Genomic DNA, 17,683 nt, shown 5'->3' on the forward strand with positions numbered 1-17,683 from the left:
GTCCTAGCTTTTCTGCTGTAAGCAAATAGGTGCACACTTGCACCCTCAGCAGCTGTCAAGTTTATGTCATAAAACAAGCTCTTACACTGCAGCTAGAAAGTGGTTTACAATATCGATCTTATAGTTGTGACGCTGTACTCTCAGACATGAGATTTCATATTCATACCTTGAAATAATCATAATGAAATGGGAGCAAACAAGGTAATGCATCACAGAATCACAGAATGGTTAAGGTGGGAAGTAACCTCTAGAGGCCATCTGGTCCAAGCCCCCTGCTCAAGCAGGGACACCTACAGCTAGTCATCCAGGACCATGTCCAGGTGACTTCTGAAGATCTCCAAGAAGGGAGACTCCGTAACCTCTCTGGCCAGCCTATTCCAGTGATTCATTCTTTACCCTCACAATAAAGAAGTGCTTCCTATGTTCAGATGAAACCTGCTGTGTTGCAGTTTGTGCCCATGGCCTCTTGTCTGAGCACTGTGCACCATTGAAAAGACTTGACATTGGAAAGTCATTGAAATTGGCTCTCCTCTTTGCACTCTCCCTTCAGGTATTTATAGGCATTGATAAGATTCCCCTGAGCCTTCTCTTCTCAAGGCTGAACATTCCCAGCTCTCTCATCCTCTCTTCAGAGGAGACGTGCTCCAGTCCATCATCATGGTGCCCCTCCACTGGACTCTGTTCAGTAGCTCCATGTTCCTCTTGTACTGAGTGGCCCAAAACTGGACACAGCACCCCAGGTGCAGCCTCGCCAATGCTGACTAGAGGGGAAGGATCCCCTTTCTTGACCTGCTGGCCATACTACGTAGCCAAGAATATCGTTAGCCTTCTTAGAAGCAAGGGCACATTGCTGGCTCATGTTCAACTTGGTGTTCTCCAGAGTCCCAGGTCCTTTTCTGCAGAGCTGTTTTGCAGCTGGGTTTGTTCCTCCCCAGGTGCACATCCAATGCATCTATCATGCAACAGCATTTCCCAGTTCATTTAATATTAGTTGGAGAAATATTTTTGGTGTTTCTCACCTCCAAAAATTTGCTATTTCAGAGTCAAAGAGATGTTATTCTTGCGCCTTTCCGGTAAATGTAGTTAGACTGAAGCCTCTGAATTATAAGAGAATGTACTGTCCTGCTCTTAACTGCAAACTTCCTGTTTTGTAAACTATGTCTTTATATTTTCTTTAACTCTTCTTCCTTTTCCAGTCCTGGAGAAGTTTTACTTCCAGGACTATCTGCAGTTATAATTAAAGACAGGCAGATAGGCTTTACAGATTAGCTAACCAAATTATACTGATTATGATAGGAGATAAAAAGATGAGTCTGTTCTCACACTAAAATGTAATTACTACGGAGATATGGCCACTTCTGCAATGAAGAGAACCTGCTAGGAAGATATCTTCTGCCTAAGGGCAATACTAGGCTAGAGCTGATCTTCTTCAGTAATGTTAATTTTATTATTTTCCACCCTTTCTTTTCTTCACATGCCAGGTGATATTTAATTACCACACACCATGTCAAATGAAGATACATGTGAAGAAATCTTGGATGAGAAAACTAGTGAAAATTTTATTTGGCTCAAAAAAAATATTTGGATGATGAATTGAGAAGACACAGAAATATTCCCTTCTTAATGTCTACCATTTTCACTCTCATGGAACAGTGTTAACCATGTAAATGGTTAAATACTAATCAAAATGAGTGAACATGGCAAGTCTGGATTTCTAGAGAGTATATTGTAAGTACTTTTTAAAGGTATAATTACACATTTTTCACATTTTTTCCTCCACTGCATTCAGGTATAGATCCTACAGATTTATTCTCAATAACACAAAATTAATAATAAGATTGTTACAGTACAAGCTAAAAAGCATACTCTTATCCCAACACCAAGCCCTTTCTTTCTTTGAAATTTCAGTTATTTCATCTACTCTAAGGTTCATTTAATAACTATTATGATTGTGCTATTATTTTACAAAGAATTTTTTAAAAAGTAAAAGTAGATCAAAAACCACTATGCCTGCTCCTGAAGTGTTAAAAACAAACTTCAACTGATTTTAATACCTGAAGTTCTGTCTGCCCATCAAAAAAAATCACTTCATCATTGAAACATTTCTGGCTCAAAGACAACTACAGTTCACTGTAAAACTACACAATAATTTGAGATAGTGGGAGGCCAAGCAAGCACTTGGAAAAACTGGGTGACAGATGTTATGTCTTTTGTATTAAATACTTATTGAATGGTATAATACTTTTCTTAATTTCTTTTTATACTGATACACTCATCTACAGTATGTTGCTGCATAGCTGCTGTGTTCTACCCTGAAGTAGAAGCATTTTGCACGTGTCAAGTGACTCTTGAAGTACTCTATTTGTATTTCACAGTGTTCCTCATCCAGTGTCTTTTTCTGGGTAATATGCGACAGCAGCTGCTTCTTCAAAAGTTTTATTATTAGATGACTTTTTATATAAATCCCAGAAAAGTTAAGCCATATCTAAATGATGGACCAATAGTTTCCCACTGTGATTACAGAGATTTCTTTCTTCGCGGTGCTCTTCTTTTCTGCACAGCTACCCACATCCAAAGGCAGCGATCCCATCAATCCTGGGGGCTTCTTGTTTTCTCCTATCCTATGTCTTAATATGATGAAAGATTATACAAGTCAGCAGATTAGATTAATATATTAGAAATTTTTCTTGGGCACATGTACTGAAGTTGGCTATAAACCATTGGAGTGAGCACAAGGGCAGTGCATTACCCTGGGTGGGTGATAAGCACTGAAATGGGAAGACAAGGGAAGACTGCAAGCTGTCCCTCCATTCCTGTGAAGGATCCAGAGAAACAATGATGAAAATTCACTTCCATCTGCATTTGGAACTTGGTGCATCAGACAAGTGAGATAAATAAGTTCTAAGTTATTTTGCATAAATGTCTTCGCTTCAAATGGAAAAAAATTAGTAGCGGACATAAGTTGCACTTAAACATAAGATCATTAGGCTATCCAAATCACTCTTACTAGAGGTGCTTTACAGTCAGCTTAGAGCAGCTATGCTGTTCCTATGCAAATGGAAAAGATAAGCAGGATGTGGCATTTGATCAGACTATTTTGTGACATCTCATTCTTCTCTATAAGCTGTTGCAATACAGCTGGGACAACTTTCTCTGGCAGGAGAGAGGCAACAAGATCGTACTAGCTTTCCCTTTACAAGAACGAGCATTTCATTCATCACTGGACACTTCTTGCTTGCACTAATGTACCTTTCTGGATATATCAATTTTCTCCCAAAAGCCTCAGAAATCTTTTATGTACTCTTTTTAAAAAGAAAAGTTATTCCTGCACTATATATGAGAGTATCCATTTGTTCCAGTCTGATGGATCTAGATTTCTGCACTGATGGAATGTAACAGAGCCTACTCCTAGCTTCACAGTAAGAAAGGTCTCTTTCCCTCAATACATACACACCTTTTGTTTAAGCAGTTTATTTATTATCTATAAATAAACTGGGTGGAGAGCTGGGCGATCACCAACCACATGAAGTTTAACAAAAGCAAGTGCCGGGTCCTGCACCTGGGATGGGGCAACCCTGGCTATACGTACAGACTGGGCGATGAGACGCTGGAGAGCAGCCCTGCAGAGAGGGATCTGGGGGTTGTGGTTGACAGCAAGTTGAATATGAGCCAGCAGTGTGCCCTGGCAGCCAGGAGGGCCAACCGTATCCTGGGATGCATCAAACACGGCATTGCTAGTCGGTCGAGGGAAGTGATTGTCCCACCCTACTCTGAGCTGGTGCAGCCTCACCTCGAGTACTGTGTGCAGTTCTGGGCACCACAGTACAAAAAGGACATTGAACTGTTGGAGGGTGTCCAGAGGAGGGTGACAAATATGGTGAAGGGCCTAGAGGGGAAGACATATGAGGAGCGGCTGAGGTCACTTGGCCTGTTCAGCCTGGAGAAGAGGAGGCTGAGGGGGGACCTCATCGCAGTCTACAACTTCCTCTCGAGGGGGAGTGGAGAGGCAGGTGACCTATTCTCTGTTATCACCAGTGATAGGACCCGCGGGAACGGTGTCAAGCTGAGGCAGGGGAAGTTTAGGCTGGACATCAGGAAGAGGTTTTTCACCGAGAGGGTGGTCGCACACTGGAACAGGCTCCCCACTGAAGCAGTCACTGCACCAAGCCTGTCTGATATTAAGAAGCGATTGGAGTGTGCACTTAGTCACACAGTCTAAACTTTTGGGTAGACCTGTGCGGTGCCAGGAGTTGGACTAGATGATCCTTATGGGTCCCTACCAACTCAGGATATTCTGTGATTCTATTTACTAATAGAGTTTTATTGTTTATTTAGACAGAGAAGGCTTGGATGACATTAATAGTCCTAGCAGAGGCAGAAGAGGAAAGAGTTCAAAGACACCTACAAGAACTTCTTGTGCTATATCTAGCAAAAGCCCATAAACATTAAGATTGAGGAAACATTGGTAATGTGAGTTGAAGCTAAGAGCAAATCCACTTCATGCAGGTAACTGTCATATTCTTTTCTGTCTCTGCAGGCTCTACATCCATGCAAAATGCTTGCATTTCCAAATGCTGAAAACTGCAGGGTCTATTTTGAAATTGAAAATCTGATTAAGTGTGTCTTTGATCCCACTAAAACATGTGCTTAAGAATCTTTGTAAAGCAGGTCCTTAGTGAGTACTGTGGGTTTTTGATTAGACATACAAAATATGAAAGAGCAAGAGCAACCTGCCAGGACTTAAATTTCTATTTTCTATGGTAAACTCCCTTCCAAAATAAGGCTGCACCATTGCTGTACATTTAGGACAAGCTACAGAGTTTTGGAATCCTAAAAATAAACACTATTTTCTCACACCAAACAATCAAAAGACTAAGATATATTTTTCATTCCCCCTTTGATGTACTGTATCTCCGTTTGCTTCCCCATCTGCAAAATTTAGATAATGATACAGACTTTTTGTGAAGTGCTTTGACAGTTACACATGGAAAATGCAATGAATGAGCTAAATATTTGGTTCAATCATCCAGTACCTACACTATTCCCCTGTCAATTGATATTTCTATTTCCATCTGCTTCTAGTTAAATCCCATGCAACTTGGGCAATGATTTTGGTCGACGATGAAAACAAACACTTGAAGAGTTACTCTTTCTAGCAGATGCTCAGAATGCTTTTTGTTGTAGAAGTGCCTATATAATTTCAAACATAAGATTCAGAGTATGTCTTAGTCTAACCCTAAATCCTATGTAACAGAAACATTTGCTTTTGATTCTAAGAAATTTACAAAACAAAACAACTTTTCAATAGTGTACCAAAAGTATGCCTAGCAATAAGCATGTATCAGCAGGTTAAGCCATTATCTGAAAGGACCTAATGGGTGTCACCAGAATCCTTGGCAGAGCGGTGAAATAAATGTGTGAAGCCTTTCATTTATATTCTCTGGGGTTCTACTGTTATGTCTGATAAACTTTGTGAAGCAAGTCCTTAGTGTTCCATCAAGAGATGAGCAAGCTCTTCGAGTCAAAATGAAAACATGAACTTGTTTTCTCTTAAATCAATAGTAAAACATCTTCCAATTGCAACAGGAGACCACCCACAGAGTAGATGTTGCTCTGTAACCTTTTGAGAATTCTGTGGAAGAGCAAGATCCTGCCCTTTGGCTATGCACTTTCTGATGCTGTTTCAGGGGTCTTATAATCAAAGAAAAACAAACTCCAAATTAAATCTGGCCAACAAACCATAACCAGGAGTTCTGAATTTAAACAGATTGGGAGGACCAATGTAGCATTTTTAAAGTTTTGTAAATCTCAAATTTAGTAGATGTCTCATATTGATTTCTTTAGAATTTTTGGTCTACATTCTTATCCAGTTACTGATAATAACTAAAATGAGGCCACAATAAATGCAGAATCATAGAATCCCAGAATGGTTTGAGTTGGAAGCGACCTTAAAGATCATTTAATTCCACACCCCCTGCCATGGGCAGGGACACCTCCCACCAGACCAGGCTGCCCAAAGCCCCATCCAACCTGGCCTTGAACACCCCCAGGGGTGGGGCATCCACAGCTTCTCTGGGCAACCTGTGCCAGTGCCTCACTGCCCTCTGAGTAATGAGTTTCCTCCTTATATCTAATCTAAACCTACCCTCTTTTAGTTTAAAGCCATTCCCCCTTGTCCTATCATTACAATCCCTGACAAAGAGTCCTTCCCCAGCATTGCTGTAGGCCCCCTTCAGGTGTCGGAAGGCTGTTATAAGGTCTCCCAAGAGCCTTCTCTTCTCCAGGCTGAACAACCCCAACTCACTCAGCCTGTCTTCACAAGAGAGGTGCTCCAGCCCTCTGATCATCTTTGTGGCCTTCCTCTGGACTTATTCTAACAGGTCCATGTCCTTGTGCTGGGGGCTCCAACGCTGAATGCAGTGCTCCAGGTGGGGCCTCACAAGAGCAGAGCAGAGGGGGAGAATCACCTCCCCAGCCCTGCTGGCCACACTGCTTTTGATTCAGCCCAGGATACAGTTGGCTTTTTGGGCTGCAAGCACACATTGCTGGCTCACGTTGAGCTTCTCATCAACAAGCTTTATCCTAGCTTTATCCTAGCTTTACTCTGTTACCACAGATTTTCACCGTGGTCATCACTGAAAGTGTGTGACATCAACAGACTTCTAATAATGTACTGCTTTAGGGTACCTCTAGTCTTGCAACGATAGTGTAACAAACACATAAGCAGTTCTTGTATAGACCCATATTTTCACAAAGGTTGCAGGCATTATGAAATATGAGGTAGGGATGTTAACACTGCATTAACCTTGGCATGGATAGCATAATTTTTCTTGTAAATTTATGGGCCAGACCATTAAAGGAGCAGGTCCTATCAATCTCAGTTCAGATCTGTCCTGCTCTTGATTTAATTAAATATTTCTCCTAGATCTGATGTTGCTCTAACAGATTTTTTAATGTTTGCTATTAAATGATTAAAATGCAGGTGCATTGCTGCAGATGCTTCTTGCTCTGCAGGAAATGGCTATACTTACAAATGCATACATAGTGAAACTTCTGACTGTTCAGGTAGTTCTTGGCTTTATTTATTTCTCTAAAGAGGCTCAAATATACAGTGCAAGGAAAAAAATGAAACTTTAATATACATAGTCCCCAATTTTTCCTATTCCTATTAAATCTACAGGGAAAGATTTGTTCAAAATGGTCATTTTTGTATCATTTTTATATAGGCTTCCCAACCACTGTTTTTCTCCTTGGTTCCAGTCCCACTTGGTGGAATTTTAATTGATGCATTTTTTTTTTTTTGTATTTAAATGAGTAATAATGGAAGGTGGGGAGTGTTGATTATTTGTTTGTTTTGTTTTATTTTATTTGTGTACATATTTTCTGCTTTCTCCTCTAGTAGTATAAGACAAGCTGGTTTTCTGCTTTTTCATCCTGTCATCTGCTGGTTTTCTGGTTTTAATGAAGAATGCTGAGGCTTAAATGCTGCATTTGGCAATATCAGCCATTTGACTGAGGAATTCTTTGTACAAACAAGGTGCTGGAAATCAGCCTACGTCCTTCTCTGCATGTGTCATAATATGGCTCTTACTGTGCAGATAAGGCAGCCAGGCTGACAACACTGACTGCAGTCTGTTCTTGTTTGATGAAAACAGTGCAGATGTTCCCTGTTGGACATGAAAAGGTCAAAGAAAGAAACTGAATGTCACCTTAAAAAAGACGTAATCAGGTATTAGTATCTTTCACTTGAATTATTTTGTGACATAAAGAAAAAGGGAGTGAATGAGTTAACGGGTTCAGCTGTTTTTTTCTTCTCATTTTTAAAGATTTTGAAGTATTTCACAGGTTCTAATTTACAAACTTACAAAAAGTACTTGCTTGTGAGAAATGCACATCAGCAACAGCCTATGAGAAGACAATGGAAAAAAAATCTATCATTCTGTGTATGTCATGTGCCCTTAGACACTTACCACGGCAGAAAGCTTCAAATCAAAGCATATTGTCCCTATCTCACTTCCTAAGCATTTTTACTCCCTTCCTTTCAGAACTGATGAAGTCAAACATGATGGCTATTGAAATTTGTGATCTCAGCATACTTATTTTACTAAAACATAATTCAAATTTAAGAAAAAGATAATAGAATTCTGTAGCATGATTTCTAATGAGTTTCTGGTGCGTGGATGAACTTCATTGCTTTTACCAGCTTGCTGTTAAAAGAACATCCATCTACTTTCAGAGGTCACCTTCCATAACATAACAGTGAAAATCACTGAAACTACATTGTGCAATAGATTATAGCATGTATATTTCGAATGGGTCTCTACAATTATGTCCATATATAGGGAAAGGCATTTTATAAAGACATTCTATTACCTGCATGACATGGAGTTGATCAAAACCTAGAGAATCACATTTCTTTAAGTAATAATATAACTGTTCATAAGATTCTTCTACCAGCAAAGAGTTTATCAGTAAGAAATGATGGAAAAAGAGAAAGGTCATATTCAGTCCCAGGAGGATGATGAGCCATCTACATGTTTTCACTGTGGAAAAGCTAAATGCTAGGGTATGAAAAGTATTTCCAATAGAGATTGGCAGTCATTTTAAAAGGCATTGACAAAGGATCAACAGCTCTAGGCATGAGCCAAGAGGAAATACGGGTTCTGACTAGCACAGGTGCCGGGAAGGACACACAGGTGAAGAGGAGATGAGAGGAGACTGCAGAGCTTGATTGCTCTCTATAGTAAAAATGTCAGAGAAGGAACACAAAGGCATTTTTAAAAAATATCAGTGGAATGAGGACAGAACAAAAGGATATAAACTCTTCATGGAAATGATTAGCCTAGAAATAGAAAGGGTTTCCATATGTGGGAATGGTGGAATTCTGAGCACCAGCACTTCAATCTGCTTTTGTCTCAGAACAGTGAAAAGTGTATATGAAGGATGACATAATGTGAGTTTCTCTGATTACAAATGACAAAGACACAGAAGTCCAGCCCAATACTGTGTTGTCAGGTTTTGCAGCGAGTACTTGTGGCATATCCTGGAGAAAAAAAGGCAATTCAAATTTTACTAGAATTCTCAAAAGAGCTTTTCATCCAATCACTTATTACGCATGAGGAAACAAATTCTTCTTCATTATAAAATGGAGAGTTAAACATACATACGCACTCCCATGAAAATACTCTGCATTACAGTGAAAGAGAATTTGTTTTTATTTACATAGCTATTTTATTTTAATAAACAAAATCTACTATTTTTTTCTGAACTGGCTTCTGGCCAACCTGACTCACTGGTGATTCATCACTTCAGCAGTTGTTGATAGACTTCTGCAGAGTCATGGTAGGACAGGATCTCATCAGCTCTACTTCCCACTGAAAACGTGGGATTGTCTTCATGGCAGAGAAGACTAAATATCTGCACTAAATGCTTCCCCAGGAAGGAACTCTGGGCAGAAGAATGCTGTGAAGTGTTTTATACTCATCTACAAAACTAAATCTCAACTACAGAAAGTGAAGAAATGTTTGTACTTCAATCATATCTATGAGTCACTTTGGGAAATCTGCTTATTTTCAGGATGGAATAGCAAGGAGGTTCATCCTATTGCTTTCTCTTTGTACACTAAATTCAAATTTTGAAACACGTGTGCCCCAAAGCAGGCTTTGACCACAGTCAGAACTATTGCAAGAGAACTAGAGCTGCACATGGATTGACAATCACAGCTAATTCAAGTTTGTAAGCAATTCCATCCCTATACAAAATTCTTGTTCATTCTTCTAGTTCCTAGATGAGATACTTTATGAAAGACATGAAAGACAGCAGCTACCTTCAAGGACTCATCAGGGAACTGTTTTTAAATCACTGCCTTTTGAATTCTTCCATCCTACATATTGTGAAAGTCCACCTTTACTGCTTTATAAGTGCTCTTAAAACAAAATTAAGGGCAATATATATGTTCCTAGATGCAACACTATTAATTCTCTTGGCAATCATGTTGACTAAGTTCAGGATGTAAATGTAATAGTATATTTAATTTATCAGAACCTATACCCATTAAAGTGCTTGGCCATATTAATAAAATATTACAAAATCACATGAAGAATTAAAAGAAAAATCTGCTTTACTTTAAAATGATTCTTTGACAATATAGTACTGAATTATTCTGCTCACATAATGAACCCCTTCCGTACACTTTAGCAAATAATCCCATGTGGTAGAAATAAGTTATATGACAGGAAGTAAGAATAAATGTTACTCTAATAATGTTTTTATTTAAAGCCAGGCTGTTTAATTTGAATTTTATAAAGGAATTTAGTTCTTGTAAAACTTAATAGGAATGCAGCTATTCATATGGATGCAAAATAACAATATTAATATGAAGTAATGACCTGCAGTTGCAAATCAAAAATAAAACATTTATTAAAACAGCAGGAAAGGACATACCCATATTTGCATGGGGATATTTAGGTAATCATTCCAAGTGCTGGAAATCTGATGTAGCATCCCATTTCCCCCCCTATGGCCACACACACATAATGCAGTTGAACACAAACACACACCAACGTCCATGACTGCACACACTGTTTCCATGGCTTTGAAACAAGATATTAAAGCCAAAAACCAAACAAACAAGAACAACAAGAACAACAACAACAACAACAACAAAACCACCACCATTTACTCCTGGTAAGTTGATTTTCTTAGATTTTATGAAGGATCTTACAAAAACAGTAATGCTTAAGTATGTAAGAACCTCCTTATGCTTAATTAATCATAAGGTGCTTACGTTTGAGTCAGAGAGACACTGAGAAAAGAGACCTTAAAACAGTGTTAAAAAATAGAGCTGTCATAATTTCGTTAATTCCTCCTTTAATACAAGAACTAACCTCCCCACCTGGATTTCCAATTTCAAAGCACGCATTGAGTGCACCATTCTGAGTCATACCACAGGGGTCTGACCAGCATCAAGCTTGGGAAAACAGATGACATTTTAAACGTCAAACAGGGTTTGGGTTCCTCTAGGAGCCAGGAGGGAGCCTAGTACCCATCGTACTGTGGCATTTTGCCATGGGCTGCAGACATCTTAAACTCCTCCATAGACACTTACGCAGTCTAATTCAAGGGGGCACATGATTCAAGACTTCGACAGGCTAGGAAACTGGTTTAGAAACCCTCCTATCTCCCCCCACAAACTCCTTCAATTTCCACTCAAACATCTTATAAGTTTAAACCTTTAGAAGTGGCATCTATGAAACATCAAACAGATGTAGTTTTGGGAAGAACTGAACATGTAATATTAAATTGCAGAAAAGAATATTCCCTTCTTCACTGGCCAAATGTTCTTTTCTCCTATTTTTCCCCAGTTGTTTTCTTCAGGGGCTGTCCTCTTAGGTCTTATCTCTCAGACAAAAAAAAAAAAAATTAAAAAAATTATCAGGAAAACCTTTATATAACATTGATTTTTTCTTTTTTTTCTCTTTTTTCCTCTCCCCTGTCTCCCTCCCTGCAAGGGAGGAAAAGTTCAACCCCTGCAGCTGAAAGATTAGGTGATGCAAGGTTTGACTGTGTAGCACTGTCAATCTATCACTTTTCTTCCAATTTTTTGGCAGTTTTTCAAATGAAGGGGCTACTTGCTAGTGAAATAGCTTTTTCAGATGCTGGAATCTACTCATTTGTTCACAGCATTCCTATGGAGTTATTTCAATGTATTATTCATTCCTTTTTAATCTTTGTCTGAAAATTACTTTAAGCAGAATCAGGGCTAAATCTCTGCTCAAAATTTACATATTACAGTCTTGGGAAAGAAGCATAGCCAATTTACTTCTTAGACTACTTCTGTCTTGGGATTCTTTTGCCAGCAGTAACATTGCAATGTGATAATGTGACATGGTGCTATGATAACTAAAGTAAATTTTCGGCTAAGCCAGAAACATGTACTGTGACCTTCACTTCCATCATTCAAAATGACAAAAACAATCACACTTTGGCATTATCAAAGCTATTACAGAGATGGAAAAAAGCTAGAACAACCTCTCTGTGGTAGTGAATATTCCTGCCTCTGGAGCAAGGGGCAGGAAGGAATTAAATCCTCTAGGCAGAAATCATGGCCCATGAATGTTTCTTTATGAATGGTTTAGAGTGTCCATTTTTCTTTTTCAAAAACTGAAGGAAAAGCTCCTGATTTTACATTTTGTGAGTTTTACAATGGGCTTTAGGTACAACTACATCTAGCCACTGTGCAATGGCAGCTTTCTGATCATGTCTGCTCTGCTGCGTTCCAAAGGACGTCTGCTCCGTGGTCCTTCCAAGGGATCAGGCAAAGAGCCATTTTGCTGACTCAGTCCCATCTGTAGCGACCTCCTAATACTCTTATTCTGTAGAAACCACTAGAATGTTTCATCACTGGAACAAATTGTTCATTAGTGTTACTTCACAAAAGGCATATAACATGCACTAATGAAACCTTTTGCATATTGCTGAATCTGAGCATAAGAAAGCATTAATTGAGTTAAAATACGGTCATTTTGAAGCACTACCTGCCACTGCACAGACCAGCTTAGTCACACGGGAAATCGTTTCCATTCCTGTGTTCCTACATGAATGGCACCAGTATTTTCCTGTAAAGCCTAAGGCTTCAAGTAATCCTCAGCATGAATGCCTGAGTGCTAAAAAGATACACAATGTGAGCCAAAAGTAGAAAGACCATTTCATGTGTATCCTCAAAATTTCTTTCAGCTCGTTGGCAAAAACTCACATTTCTGTAAAAAGTAAAAGTGAATCAGTGCATGAGGAGAGCAGCTAACAGTGAGTTCTGTGGCGAGCAGCAGCTCACTGTCCACTGGTCACACAGCGGCCCCACAGAGAAATCCAGCACAAGGGGATACACCCTGTCAGGCCATGCTGTCCCCATGGGACGGTACCATTCCCTTTGCCAAATGGACCTGTGCAGCTGCAGAGAATTATTTGCCTAGCAGTACGACTAGGTAAGTTAAACTCAGAGGAATAAAGCATTTCAAAATGTACTTTGCTCACTTGACAACTGCAGCATAATGTTAATTATTTATGGTAACGTCTCAGAAAGCACCAATTCTATGTATCAGACATTGTAAACAATAACGGCTTAGGAAACCTGGCTACAGCAATCTGCTGTTAACTCTTTTCTGGGAAGAGGGGAGACTGACAGTGTTTTGTGTGGATTAGCAGTGTGTGGATTATTGTGGGTCTGCTATATTCTCTTTTTTAAGTCATCTTATAAATTTTAATTCTTTTTAAATTAATCCCCCTGGTAAACAGTTAATTTAGAATAAAAGATCATAAATTCATTTTCAAAAATTAAATAGCTTACACAATGTGAGCAGCTGACTCATTTAGAATCATTTTTCTGTTAGGACATTAAAATACTTCATTAAGAATGTTTATAAAACAAGTGAAGCACTAATCAGCTGTATTGTTGCAGCCTATTGTCTAGTATAATAGACTGTAATCTTATTAATAGAAGAATATTTTATGGAAAGTGTTTCAATAGCAGGACTAAATTCATTACTTGCTTAAAACTATTAGAGACAATGAATGTAAATTGGGAAATCGAATAAGACGCATTCTCTGTGTCTTATTAAGGCAAAGTGATTTTTACCTTGAATAAACTATTTTACTTAGCACCTACAATATTCTGTAGATAAAAATCGTATATATCCACAATAATATTAGATAAATGAAAACTTTTCATTTGCACTTTTGTTTCATGAATGACAGGTGGCAATTTAAAGATAAAGGAAATAAAATAAAAACCATTAAAAAAAAGATAAATTTTAACAATAAATGCAATAGAAGCACAGCTTTGTTCCTGTTCTACAATGAATTCTGCTTATAATTTTGACACTGAGAAATTAATTATTAATGCATATACTGATAATTCTTTTTGTAGTTTGGGAAATCCTCAGTTAAAAAAAATAGCCCACTGAGACACAAACTTCTGGAGTTAACCATGTTGTCTGGCTCTTTTCATGGAACAGGAATAGTAATTAAAGCTAATTGGTGCTGAACTTACTTGCCAGCATCTGTGTGGCAGAAAATACCACTGTGAGTTATGCGAGGCACAATTCAACCATTCTATTTGAATTTAATGAGGAATCAAAAAAATCTGTTCATTTGGCTCCTCCTCTGCCTGTTTATTAGCCACAGAAAGTGATATCACCTGGTAACCTCTGTTTCTACATCTTCCCCTGCCATCACATCAGCGAGACAATTGTTTGCCTGTGTATGAATACAGCAAAGGAGCTGTGTTCCAATGTATGCTGAGCAAAAATGTAGCAGAGAGTGCATGCACTTGGGGACAGATCCAAGAAAAGCTTTCATGCCAGTGAATGCATTTTAGATACCTGAGCCTGGAGGAAAAAATTGTAAGGCTTCCCCTTCAGTGCATCAGTGTCTCAAAATGGCCCCAATAGTTTAAGCCTACAGCCTGATGGTTACGCTGCTCTCCTGGAAGCTGAGAGAGATGACTTTGACCTTCCACAGGCTGAAGAGAAGTTAGATCTTCAGCTCGCTTCTTTTGCAGGCAAAGGTGTTACAGAGCCACCTGGGGTGGAAGGGAACTAAGGAGGTCTCTAGACCAATCCCATGCTTGGAGCAAGAGCAACCCTGAATTCAGCCCCAGGTGCTCAGGTAGTGTCTAGTCAGATCTTCAAAAACCTCTGAGGTACTTCATTTTGTGAGGTTACTTGTGTGCTTGTGTTAGCTGACCCAAAAGGGTCACCCATACCGAGATGCCTCAAGCACTATGTCACAGGATGGCTGAGTTTCTGCACCATGCCTAAGCATATGCCCTAGCTGCTTAGACATCAAAACAGTACCAACAGAGAGCGGACTATACAGATCCACGGCTCAGTAACACTGCTTTTAGGTACTTCCAAGATTAGTGAATGTTTTAAAAATTACCAAAATATTAGTCTTAGGCACCTAAACCCCATCCAATGGTGTGCAGCCATTTCTACCTAAATAGTTCTCCTAACAACAGACACTATTATTCAAAAATTCATTCTTGTCTAACGTCACTGACCTAAAAATGACTGGAAAGATCAACTCATTAATATAAAGGAATCGTTATGCCCTTGTTGTCTTACAGCTCAAAGTATCTGCTGGCTAAGCTCACTGTGGGGCTGAAATGAGATACTGAAAATTTCAACTGTAACAGAGTATTGCAACATTTAAAAATTTCATCGTTTCTATTGAGAGGCTCAGCGGTAATTCAACAGTCAGTTGACTTTGTCCAAGAATCACCTTTGCAATTAATAGTGCTGCCAAGTATAGACTTTGATTTAAAACCAAGCAGCTGCTCCTTATGGGGCAACAACTCCATTCCCAGCTACAATGACAAAGTGCTGTCACTGTGAGCAGTCAGTCACCAGAAAACATGGCTGCGAGTTGTGTAACCAAGCTCCACTTGACTAAAAGGGTATAATATCTTTTACGTAAATGCACTACCAAGTGCTGTCAGTGTAAGATCATGACCATTGCCTAACATAGGAGAGTGAAAAATATTATACTAAAGTATTTCTGTTTCCTTCTGGTTGGCTGGGAGAAATGGTGTTTCTACAAAAAGATACAGACTTGTCTGTTAAAAGCTGGCTTTGACCTGAATCATCAGGACCCACCGACCTGCTTAGAATTGAGCATTTTGAAAAATATGGTTTCCTCTCCTTTTACAGTGCTGAATTGTTTTTTTTAACCAGCAGGTACCAGATAGACATGTGGATACCCGCTGGTTAATAAAACAATTCAGCTCTACATTTCTAGCTGTCATGCAGACATTCACTTAGAGTAATTACTAGGCTTTCTAAGCTTTTAATGTGACAGAAGAAGCATTATCACTGGTGGATAGCTCCCTTAAAATTAATTATATGCTACGAACCACAGTTTCATAATTTTTTTTTTCCATAGAATAAGATGATATTAAGTCTGAGGACTGATTAAAACTTGTGTAGCTGGGCTGAGTCCACAGATTTTGAGCAAAAGCACTATGGAACCACACTCCATTAGGTAAACCCTGTTGTTCAGAAAAGTATCTTTGAATCAGGGCTAGGTTTACTCCACTTCTTCCTTGTTTCAAGGGATGCATAGAATACAAGTGCAATTTGCAGTACTGTTGATAAGTTCAAAGGTTGCAGCTCCCTTGTCTAGCTTTGTTTCTCCAAACACAGCCTTAGTGACCTGCTTTTCAGAAGAATGTCTGCAAATGACAATTCTCCAAGCTCCTACTCCTAACTGGCATTCTGGGAAATCTTCTGTTTTGCTAATATGTAAAGGAATTTCAACTTTGTTTATTTTGTTTACTACAAAGTGTGACTCTGAAGAAACACATGGGCTCCCTGCCCTGGCTACTTATTCACTCTTGATTTTAGGATTCAAATACATTCTCTCTGAAAAAAAAATTGTTTTCTTGTACCAAGAGAGGAGGATTCTGTATGAACCTTGAAAAATAAGGTTGGCTTTGCTGTTATACTTTCTCCATGCTGAGTGTTCGTTACCATATTCAAGTCTTAATAGCTTACAGTAAGAACCTGAAAAGATTAAAGTCTATGAGGGACAGTAATAGGGCCATAAATGAAATGTTTTGTAGTATTGCTTTGAATTTCTGTGTTTTCTTGTCAGCTCTCTGTATACAGGCTGAAATCCCACTCCCTGCCTGTGAGGACAGAAAGATCATCCTCCACACAAAGAGCCATCAAATAGTCAGTGGAATTTACAAGCACCTCCTTCACAGATTTTTTGAATGCTTTCATGAAAGAAGACATAAACCCCTGATACAGCTCTTTTAAGTTCTTGTCCAAGAACATGTTTTTCCCATACATTTTCAGTCAGATATCATTTAGACTTAGCTCACTTTTAGCATCAGTCTTTACTGTTGTTTTACAGTGAGAGACAAAAACAAAATGCCAAAGCATCCTCAGAAGCACACTGCTCTTGCACAGGCTTCTACAGCAAAAATGACTAAGTTTAACTATGTGACTCTACACTGCCTATCAGTACAAAGCAACCTGCCTTCAGCTGTACAAGGGAGTGAGGCAGAAAGGATTGGTCTTACAAATATCAAGCAGGCCTAGATGCAAAGTGTTCTTGCTCCACAGTCTGTATCATGTTAAACCAGATATGTTTCTGCTACTCTTATTAAATAACAATTTTGCACAGCCCTACTTAGTTCCACCACAATTTATGCAGAGTGCCTAGTTATTTGCCATTCACTAAGGACTCCAATGCATATAAATCTCCTCACAAGTAAAATAAATATCTCACCACCTTTGAACTAGACAACCACTTAAAAATTGCCCCTCGATTATTGAATGCAAAGAATACTGCAATGCCAGAGCAGCTCCTGCAGATAACTAAAGCCACTACAGCATCCTGTATGTTGGTGTGACAGACATTAGGGGAAAAGAAAAAAAAAAAAAAAAAAGGAAAAAGCTTTCACTGCCCTCTGCACCACATCTTAAGGGTGAGAGAGTGTGTTGTGATTCCTAAGGAAGTTTAAGTGTTGGTGTATCTTAAGAGGATTTATCACAAATACTTCTATGTTTAGCACATGAGCATAAAGCAATCAGTAGGAAAAGCTGAAGTAAGTAAACTGTTGTGGGTTTACTTCAGTCAAGCCCACAGCAGCTACTGCCTGTTTCTGCCTATTTCTATG

At 38.9% G+C, this 17,683-nt stretch overlaps 1 protein-coding gene across 5 annotated transcripts in view; it reads right to left on the reverse strand.

The window, feature by feature from the left end:
* Positions 1 to 17,683, reverse strand: part of SLC24A2 (solute carrier family 24 member 2) — a 145,072-nt gene that overhangs the window by 100,123 nt on the left and 27,266 nt on the right. The window lies entirely within an intron of this gene.

This window comes from Anser brachyrhynchus (genome assembly GCF_964034855.1).
Source record: "Anser brachyrhynchus genome assembly, chromosome: Z".
Lineage (NCBI taxonomy): Eukaryota > Metazoa > Chordata > Aves > Anseriformes > Anatidae > Anser > Anser brachyrhynchus.